Source organism: Coregonus lavaretus (assembly GCF_964263955.1).
Source record: "Coregonus lavaretus genome assembly, contig: HAP1_SCAFFOLD_1733, whole genome shotgun sequence".
Classification (NCBI taxonomy): Eukaryota; Metazoa; Chordata; class Actinopteri; order Salmoniformes; family Salmonidae; genus Coregonus; species Coregonus lavaretus.
Window position 1 is genome coordinate 82,501 of NW_028166616.1, and position 10,188 is coordinate 92,688.

Here is a 10,188-nt window from a genome sequence, read left to right on the forward strand (position 1 = left end):
AACGCAATGAATAATGGTTGAGAAACAGGTACATTACTGACTGACTAGTCATCTCATGATCATCATACCAGTCAGTCAGTGGTTCAATACAGAACACTAAACATTATCACCATCAACTCTAAAGCCACAGAGATAATGATAATAGGGTAATCAGAAAAATATGGTTTGTGACTCAAGGTATTGAACAAGCATTTTGACAAAGCCAAATACACTGATAGACTGGGACCAAAGACCTGACACATAGCTATCATAACATACATAAATATAGGACAGGTTAGGATAGAATGAACTTTAATGTCCCAAGGGGAAAATTGTCTTTGACACACAGTACTGCTGTATACAAAATAGACACTGTACATTACACACTCAACATAATACATACATTGCAAGTTACCCTTATCATCATACACTTCTCGTATAGCCACATACATAACACTTTGCATATTCCCTTATTCTGTCAGTGGCGTACTAACTAACACAGCTCAGAGGCATATTAATTGGCGTGCATGGTATTCATAATAAAATATATCAGTTAAATATGTCACGGAACCTTAGACATCGCTTGAAATGGCTTTAGCTCTTACGTCAACACCGCACTGGCTCCTGCAAGCCTCCCTGAATTCTTCCGGATATCCTACATTGATAGCGCCTGATATTTAGACAGCAAACCATGCATTCGTTGATTCATTGCCACCCGGTATTCCAGGTGGTGGATATGACATGAATAATATGTTCTGCGTTTGAAAATAATGTTCCGATTATGATTTACATTGTAATTTGATGATCAGTTACAATGTAGCGGTACAGGAACAGCAGAGCACCCGCCCACATTTTTCCTACGCTTATCACGTATTTTACGCAGGAATTGCGTAGCCAACGTAAAATGAATTACATCAATGAATTACATCTATTATACACTAGATGGCGGAAACGTTAAACGGTCAATTTCACTAGGTCTAAGAGTACCAGAGATTTTACTGGGGGGGAAATTAATGCAATGTAATAGAAATCTATTGACAAATACAAATATATATATTTGGTAGTGCCATGGCTATCCTGCTTTGCAAATGCACAAGACATTTCCATTCCATGTCATTTTTTGCTTGTCATTTTTTTTTTGTCTGGCTTACCATGTTTCCTAGTTGAGATCACCTTTGACAGGAGCCATTTCTTAGTGGTTGTGTTATTATTTACTACTGCACTTAACCCAACAGGCCCCATAGGAACACTGAATAACTGAATATTGAAGTACCCTCTCCTCTCCTCTCCACAACCACATCTCTTCCCTCCTTCCGTTCAGGCAAAAAGGAATGAAGGGATTTGTCCTAAATGGCACCCTATTCCCTATATAGTGCATTACTTTAGACCAGGGCCTAAATGGCACCCTATATAGTGCATTACTTTAGACCAGGGCCTAAATGGCACCCTATTCCCTATATAGTGCATTACTTTAGACCAGGGCCTAAATGGCACAATATTCCCTATATAGTGCATTACTTTAGACCAGGGCCTAAATGGCACCCTATTCCCTATATAGTGCATTACTTTAGACCAGGGCCTAAATGGCACCCTATTCCCTATATAGTGCATTACTTTAGACCAGTGCCTAAATGGCACCCTATTCCCTATATAGTGCATTACTTTAGACCAGGGCCTAAATGGCACCCTATTCCCTATATAGTGCATTACTTTAGACCAGGGCCTAAATGGCACCCTATTCCCTATATAGTGCATTACTTTAGACCAGGGCCTAAATGGCACCCTATTCCCTATATAGTGCATTACTTTAGACCAGGGCCTAAATGGCACCCTATTCCCTATATAGTGCATTACTTTAGACCAGGGCCTAAATGGCACCATATTCCCTATATAGTGCATTACTTTAGACCAGGGCCTAAATGGCACCCTATTCCCTATATAGTGCATTACTTTAGACCAGGGCCTAAATGGCACACCCTATTCCCTATAGAGTGCATTACTTTAGACCAGGGCCTAAATTTACATTTCAGTCATTTAGCAGACACTCTTATCCAGAGCGACTTACAGTTAGTGAGTGCATACATTTTTTTTTCATTCTGGTCCCCCGTGGGAATCGAACCCACAACCCTGGCGTTGCAAGTGCCATGCTCTACCAAATGAGCTACATGGGACTATGGGACAATGGCACACCCTATTCCCTATATAGTGCATTACTTTAGACCAGGCCCTAAATGGCACCCTATTCCCTATATAGTGCATTACTTTAGACCAGGGCCTAAATGGCACCCTATTCCCTATATAGTGCATTACTTTAGACCAGGGCCTAAATGGCACACCCTATTCCCTATGTAGTGATTTCGGAAAGTATTCAGACCCCTTGATTTTTTCCACATTTTATTACGTTACAACATTATTATTAAATTGTTTTTTTCCCCTCATCAATCTACACAATACCCAACAATGACAAATGTAGAAAAAAATTAACAACAGAAAAATATGACATTTACATAAGTATTCAGACCCTTTACTCAGTACTTTGTTGATGCACCTTTTGCAGCGATTACAGTCTCGAGTCCTTTTGGATATGATGCTACAAGTTTGTTTCACCTGTATTTGGGGAGTTTCTCCCATTCTTCTCTGCAGATCCTCTCAAGCTCTGTCAGGTTGGATGGGGGGTTCGCAGCACAGCTATTTTCAGGTCTCTCCAGAGATGTTCGACCAGGTTCAAGTCCGAGCTCTGGCTGGGCCACTCAAGGACATTCAGACTAGTCCCGAAGCCACTCCTGCATTGTCTTAGCTGTGTGGAGAGTAGAGGACAGGTTGGTGATTAATATTTGATCTGGTCCTCTCCATGCCCCCGGTCCTGAGTGAATATTAATGATGGGTGTCCGGGGCTGGAGGCTATGCTTTCCACCACATCGGTACGTTAACACCTCTCTACCAAGTGCTGGTACATTAACACCACCAGTACCGAGGTTCACAGCCGGTCGAGGCTCTAGCTTCAGTGTTGCACCCACACATACGGCCTTACCTATGAATTGCGCTGAGACCAGGTTGCGCACAAACAATGTGACCGTGTGGTTGAGTGTGTGATTGAAGTTGGCAGCCACCGTACTATACTGGGTTTTTAGTGGTGTGCCTAACCTCTATGCCATACAATACCAGGAGGCAGAGTGGGTTTTTATAGACTACAACACACTGATCACTTTACTGTGGGTGGTCGCACAGGGTCGGAGGTCAGGGTCGCTGCTTGTCTCGTATAGTAAAACTGTTATTTATGGGGAAAAGTTGTCTTACATATCATAAGTACAGTACTCCTCTCATTCATAGGGGAAGAGGGAAGGTCACACAGAGTGGGAGAACAAGGCGTGTCAAAGGTCTCATATGGTTGAGCGACAATACAACTGTCACGGTGGAGGGGAGGTAAGATTGGAGAGGTAGGGAAGACAGGATCGCTTGTCTTGTACAGTACAACAGCTGTATCTTATGGGAAAGGGGTACAGTTGGACAGGGTGGAAGGCCAGGGTCGCTTTGTCTTATAAGTACACTATAACTATAATTTATGGGGAAGGGCCCAGGGTACACCACGTGGGGAAATAGCATATTTATAGGGGTCTGAAGTGGAAGAGTATTTTCTTGTTTCGGCCTTCCACTGTCACTATGGATGTGCACATCACCAGGAACCCTGTGTCACCTTTTCCTATTGGACACCTGTCTTCCTGTGTCCCCCATCACTAGGGGAGCACTTCAGCACTGTGACACCTCTTCCTACAGAATACCTGTCTCTTCCATCACTAGGGAAACACTTTAGCACTGTGACATTTTTCCTACAGAACAGCTGCAGACACGCAGGGCTGAGCTTCACAGGGGAGCAGAGAGAGAGAGAGAGCAAGGTTGTGAAGAGACTGTATGGGATGAGCAGGAGGTGAACTTTCACTGGCTCAGAAACCCAGTCTGCCTCTTATCTCTTTTAAGATTCTCTCTTTCCTTTCTTCAGTAAGTGAGTAGAAGTTGTACACAGTGTCTTAGAGTTGCCTTAGTCTTTTTCACCCTCCTTCCATTTTTATACGACTACGTGATGATAAACAACATGGCGGCGACAGACACGTCGCCCTGTTTCTAGCTCATAGCCAACTTCGCAGTATTTTTGTTGTGTGTGTTATTTTTTATATTATTTGCTGAGAACATTTCTAGTATTATTACCGACGGCCTAAAATACATTTGGGACATTAGATCAGCGGTCACTCACCAGAAGTTCGACCAGACATTTGACTTCCCTGACCTGGATCCTTTGTTTTAGGTTTCTGAGGCAGCCCCACTAATCCCGGGTGCTACACCAAAATGTGGACACCGGAGAAGAGAGTGGAGAAATGGGGTTCTAGTCAGGCTCAGGCGGCGATTAAACCATCCACCGCTTCTGAGTATATTACTCGCTAACATTCTGTCCATGGGCAATAAAGTAGACAAGCTCAGGGCGAGGATCTCCTTCCAGAGAGACATAATGGACTGTAACATACTCTGTTTTACAGAATCATGGCTCTCTCCGGATATATTGTCACCATCCATACAGCCAGCGGTGGACTCCGTTCTTCACATGGACAGGAAGAAAGAACTCTCCAGGAAAAACAGAGGTGGAGGGGTACGTCTCATGATTAACAACTCATGGTTTGATTGTGGTAATGTACAGGAACTCATGTCTTTTTGTTCTCCCAATCTGGAATACCTCACCATCAAATGCCGACCACATTACCTACAGAGATAATTTTCTTCGGTTATTGTCACTGCCGTGTATATTCCCCCGGGTCACCTCTGGGAATAGTATTGACGTATACACTGACTGTGACTGGGTTCATCAGGAAGTGGATAGAGGATGTTGTTTCTACTGTGACAGTTAGAACTTATCCAAACCAGAAACTGTGGATAGATGGCAGCATTCTGGCAAAACTGAAAGCGTGAACCACCGCATTTAACCATGGCAAGGTGACTGGAAACATGGACGTGTAAAAACAGACCAGCTACGACCTCCGTAAGGCAATCAAAGAGGCAAAACGACGGTACAGGGACAAAGTGGAGTCGCAATTCAACGGTTCAGACACGAGACGCATGTGTCAGGGACTCCAGACAATCACAGATTATAAAGGGAAAGCCAGCCAAGCTAAGCATATTCTTCGCCTGCTTTGAGGATAACAACACCGAGCCGCTGACATGGGCCCCCGCTGATCTCTGTGGCTGAAGAGAGTAAGATATTCAAGCGTGTTAACCCTCGCAAGGCTGCCGGCCCAGCCGAATCCTCAGAGCATGTGCAGACCAGCTGGCTGGAGTGTTTACTGACATATTCAATCTCTCCCTATACCAGCCTGTTGTCCCCAATTGCTTCAAGATGTCCACCGTTGTTCCTGTACGCAAGAAAGCAAAGGTAACTGAACTAAATGACTATTGCCACGTAGCACTCACTTCTGTCATAATGAAGTGCTTTGAGAGACTAGTTAAGGATCATATCACCTCCACCTTACCCAACATTGCCACAACAGATCCACGGACGATGCAATTGCCATTGCACTGCACACTGCCCCATCCCACCTGGACAAGAGGAATACCTATGTAAGAATGCTGTTCATCGACTACAGTGCAGCCTTCAATACGATAGTGCCCTCCAAGCTCATCACTAAGCTCCCCCTCACTGTGCAACTGGGTACTAGACTTCCTGAGGGGCCAACCCCAGGTGGTGAAGGTAGGCAACAACACCTCTGCCACGCTGATCCTCAACATGGGGGGCCCCACATGGTTGCATGCTCAGCTCCCTCCTGTACTCCCTGTTCACTCATGACTGCGTGGCCATGCACGTCTCCAACTCAATCATCAAGTTTGCAGACGACACAACACTTGTAGGCCTGATAACCAACAACGACGAGACAGCCTACAGGGAGGAGGTGAAGGCCCTGTTGGGGTAGTGCCAGGAAAATAACCTCTCCCTCAACATCAACAAAACGAAGGAGCTGATCGTGGACTACAAGAGACAGCAGAGCGAGCATGCCCCCATCCACATCAACGGGACCGCAGTTGAGAGGTTCAAAAGCTTCAAGTTCCCACGGCGTGCACATCACTGGACCTGAAATGATCCCTTCACACCGACAGGGTGGTGAAGAAGGCGCAACACCGTCTCTTCAACCTCAGGAGACTGAAGAAATTTGGCTTGGCCCCTAAGACCCTCATGAACTTCTACAGATTCACCATTGAGCACATTCTGTCGGGCTGTTTCATCGCCTGGTATGGCAACTGCACCGCCCGCAACCGCAGGGTTCTCCAGAGGGTGATGCGGTCAGCCCAACGCATCATCTGGGGCACACTGCCTGCCCTCCAGGACATCTACAGCACCCGGTGTCACAGGAAGGCCAAGAAGGTCATCAAGGACCTCAGCCACCTGATCAACAGCCTGTTCACCTCGCTATCATCCAGAAGGCGAGGACAGTACAGGTGCATCAAAGCTGGGACAGAGAAACCGAGGTAATGCAAGATTTATCCCGAGTGGCGCAGTGGTCTAAGGCACTGCATCTCAGTGCTTGAGGCATCACTACAGACCCCCTGGTTCGATTCCAGGCTGTATCACAACCGGCCGTGATTGGTCCCATAGGGCGGTGCACAATTGACCCAGCGTCGTCCGGGTTTGGCCGATGTAGTCCATCATTGTAAATAAGAATTTGTTCTGAACTGACTTGCCTAGTTAAATAAAGGTAAAAAAAAAAAAAGAATTACCCATCTCATATGTATATACTGTATTCTATACTATCTTAATAATGTTTACATATCTTCATATATATATATATATATATATATATATATACCTCGCTACCAACTAGAAGGAGGAGACAAAAATGAAAATCCAAAGTTCTTTCCAAGACACAGGCAGGAGGCAGACAGTCAGTTTTTACAGTTCTTTAATATCTTTATTTTCTATTTTCTTAATATTAAAAAGGGGTTACTTTTTTTTTTTTTAATTAATTTTAAATTCAGGCAGTAACACAACAAAATGTGGGAAAAATCAAGGGGTGTGAATACTTTCTAAAGGCACAGTATGGGCTGCTGTACATATAATTCCTAGTATATCTTGTGTAAATTCATCTGGTGTAGTTACGTATAGATTGCTATTTTGGTTGTAGTTGCATTCGTTCTGACATTTCTTGATTTACTTGTATATATTTTTGTATTCATTATTTGTGTACTTGTTTGACATTTTACTGCATTGTTAGGAACCAGTAACATACAGTGCCTTCAGAAAGTATTCACACCTGTCACAATCGTTATTAGAAGCGGACCAAGGCGCAGCGTGATAAGCGTACATACTTTATTTAGTGTACACGACACGAACCAAAACAATAAACAAAACGATACGTGAAGTCCTAGGTTAATAACACAAAACCTTACGGAACAAGATCCCACCACGACTGGATCAAGCAGCGTGAAGAGAGGATGGACTTGGGAGGAGAGGAGAGTGTGGAGGCACGGCGAGAGGAACTGGTTAGGCAGCAGAGGGAGCGGAGGTTTATGAGGAAACCCAGTCCCGCTCCTCGCACCAAGCAAGTGGTGTGTGTCACCAGTCCGGTCCGGCCCGTTCCTGATTCCCGCACAAGGCCAGTGGTGTGTGTTCCCAGTACGGTCAGGCCCGTTCCTGCTCCCCGCACTAAGCCTGTGGTGCGCGTCACCAGCCCGGTCCGGCCTGTTCCTGCTCCCCACACCAAGCCAATGGTGCGCGTCGTCAGCCCGGTCCGGCCCGTTCCTGCTCCCCGCACCAAGCCAGTGGTGCGCGTCGCCAGCCCGGTCCGGCCTATTCCTGCTCCCCGCACCAAGCCAATGGTGCGCGTCGTCAGCCCGGTCCGGCCCGTTCCTGCTCCCCGCACCAAGCCAGTGGTGCGCGTCGTCAGCCCGGTCCGGCCCGTTCCTGCTCCCCGCACCAAGCCAGTGGTGTGCGTCGCCAGCCCGGTCCGGCCCGTTCCTTCTCCCCGCACCAAGCCAATGGTGCACGTCGCCAGCCTGGTCCGGCCTGTTCCTACTCCCCGCACCAAGCCAGTGGTGCGCGTCGCCAGCCTGGTCCGGCCTGTTCCTGCTCCCCGTACCAAGCCAGTGGTGCGCGTCGTCAGCCCGGTCCGGCCCGTTCGAGCTCCCCGCACCAAGCCAGTGGTGCGCGTCGTCAGTCCGGCACGGTCCGTGCCTGTTCCACCGGTGCCTGGTCCGGCACCGGTCAGCTGCTCCACGCCGGAGCCAGAGCAATCCGCTCCACCAAGTTACAGTTTTGACTTAAATCGGCTTGAAAATCTATAGCATGTCTTCAAAATTGCTGTGCATCAATGATCAACAACCAACTTAAGCGGTTGAGAATTGTATTGTACAATATGTGCAAATATTGTACAATCCAGGTGTGCAAAGCTCTTAGAGACTTACCCAGAAAGACTCACAGCTGTAATCGCTGCCAAAGGTGATTCTAACATGTATTGACTCAGTCGTGTGAATACCTTTGTAAATGAGATATTTCTCTATTTCATTTTCAATAAATGGTCAAACATTTCTACAAACATGTTTTCACTTTGTCATTATGGGGTATTGTGTGTAGATGGGTGAGAAAAACATCAATTTTGAGAGAGATAGAAACAGAGAGAGAGAGAGAGAGAGAGAGAGAGAGAGAGAGAGAGAGAGAGAGAGAGAGAGAGGTCAAGAAGCATTTGGAGTCAGTTCTCATGGGAGGGGGACCAGTGAAGGTCATGTTCATGGAGGATCATGGCTCATTCTTTTTAAACATGGCTAAATTATTCACTGGCTGTTGGTGGAGAGGCGTTTTAGAGGAGCACTGGGAGGCATAAACCAAGGCCACCGACAGTGCAGGCTCTACGGTTTGGCTGAGGTAACTCCACAAGCAAACACACACACAGAGAGACTGCACAGAGATACACACAGAGATACAAACACAACAGGGGCGGTATGTGTTCATTAAGGCGATATGGGCGACGCACTGCCAAACGGGAAAAGGAAGGATTTTTTTTTCTAATCAATTATATCACGGCAACAGTAGTTATCAGTGTTCTAATCTAGACGTCTGATCTGTCACTAAATGTCCAATCAGGCTAAAGTCGTGCTTCAAATGTCCCCGCCCGTTTTGGGGCGATTTCAGTCAGGTTGAAAATCGCCCAGAAGTCTCTCATAGCCTCTAATGTAAAATCAATTTTTTTCAAATATCAGAGCTTTCAATACAATCTCTATGGGTTTCTGAGGGCTTGCACTTACGCGCTTTCGTCATACGTAACATAACCATGAACGTAACTAAGAAAAGAGCGGGTAGCCTCATCAATCAATTCACTACTACTGTCAAAATGGCTAGCCTTCAGTGCAACTCGATTGTCTCTTTGAAAGAAGTTCCTTTTTGTCGGCGAACAAATCAAGATAAATTGGCAACGAAACAATTAGGACCTCCCAGACCAAATTTAATAATTCAACAGGTTTCTACTAAGCAGAGTCGTGAACACTGTCTACGAGAATCGAGACGACCTCATAGAATGTTTTGAAGCCATTCGGACGGGTTCATTGGGTTCATTTGACCAGCCCACCGCGAGAGAGGCATCTGGCTACGTGAGGATGCTACATGATGAAGATTTTATTTTTTTCCTGTGGCTTTTTCACAAAATCATGCCCCACGTCGACATTCTGTACCAGAAGCTACAGAAGAAGGACATCGATGCTGTCTTTATCAAACGTGCCCTCGACAGCTTCACAAGCAGTGTGCAGGCCATAAGGTAAGATTAAACAATATCATTCGATCTTTCTCAAAGCAGAGCTTTATTTGAAAATGTATGCATGAAAGGAGACTGCATTTGTGTTTGAAATTACATTATTCTCATTATATATGGCCAGTGGTGTAATCTAGCTTATTTTATATACTATGTGTACTGTACAGTGGTGCTCATAAGTGTATGAACACATTCTAAAGTTGACTAAAAAGAGGAATACAAAAATAAAAAAATCATCTTTTGGAAATTGATCTTAATGACTTAATTAAAAAAGTTGGAAAATCCAACCTTTAAGGACACCAATTTTCTTTTATTTTTTATTCCTCTTTTTAGTCAACTTTAGCATGGGATCATAAGCTTATGAGCACCACTGTATACTGTGCTGAACATCCAGGCTATGTGAGACACAAAGGCTAACTTAAACACTAAAGACTTT

General features: G+C 45.4%; 1 protein-coding gene across 1 annotated transcript in view; it reads right to left on the bottom strand.

Annotated features, from left to right (window-relative positions):
• The window catches only part of LOC311114505 (protein transport protein Sec24C-like), a 21,808-nt gene extending 21,159 nt beyond the window's left edge, over window positions 1–649 (bottom strand). Inside the window, 1 exon segment of the mRNA XM_084189747.1 lies at window positions 585–649. The gene's annotated coding sequence lies outside the window, so the exon portion shown is untranslated.
• Between the last annotated feature and the right edge of the window lie 9,539 nt (window positions 650–10,188).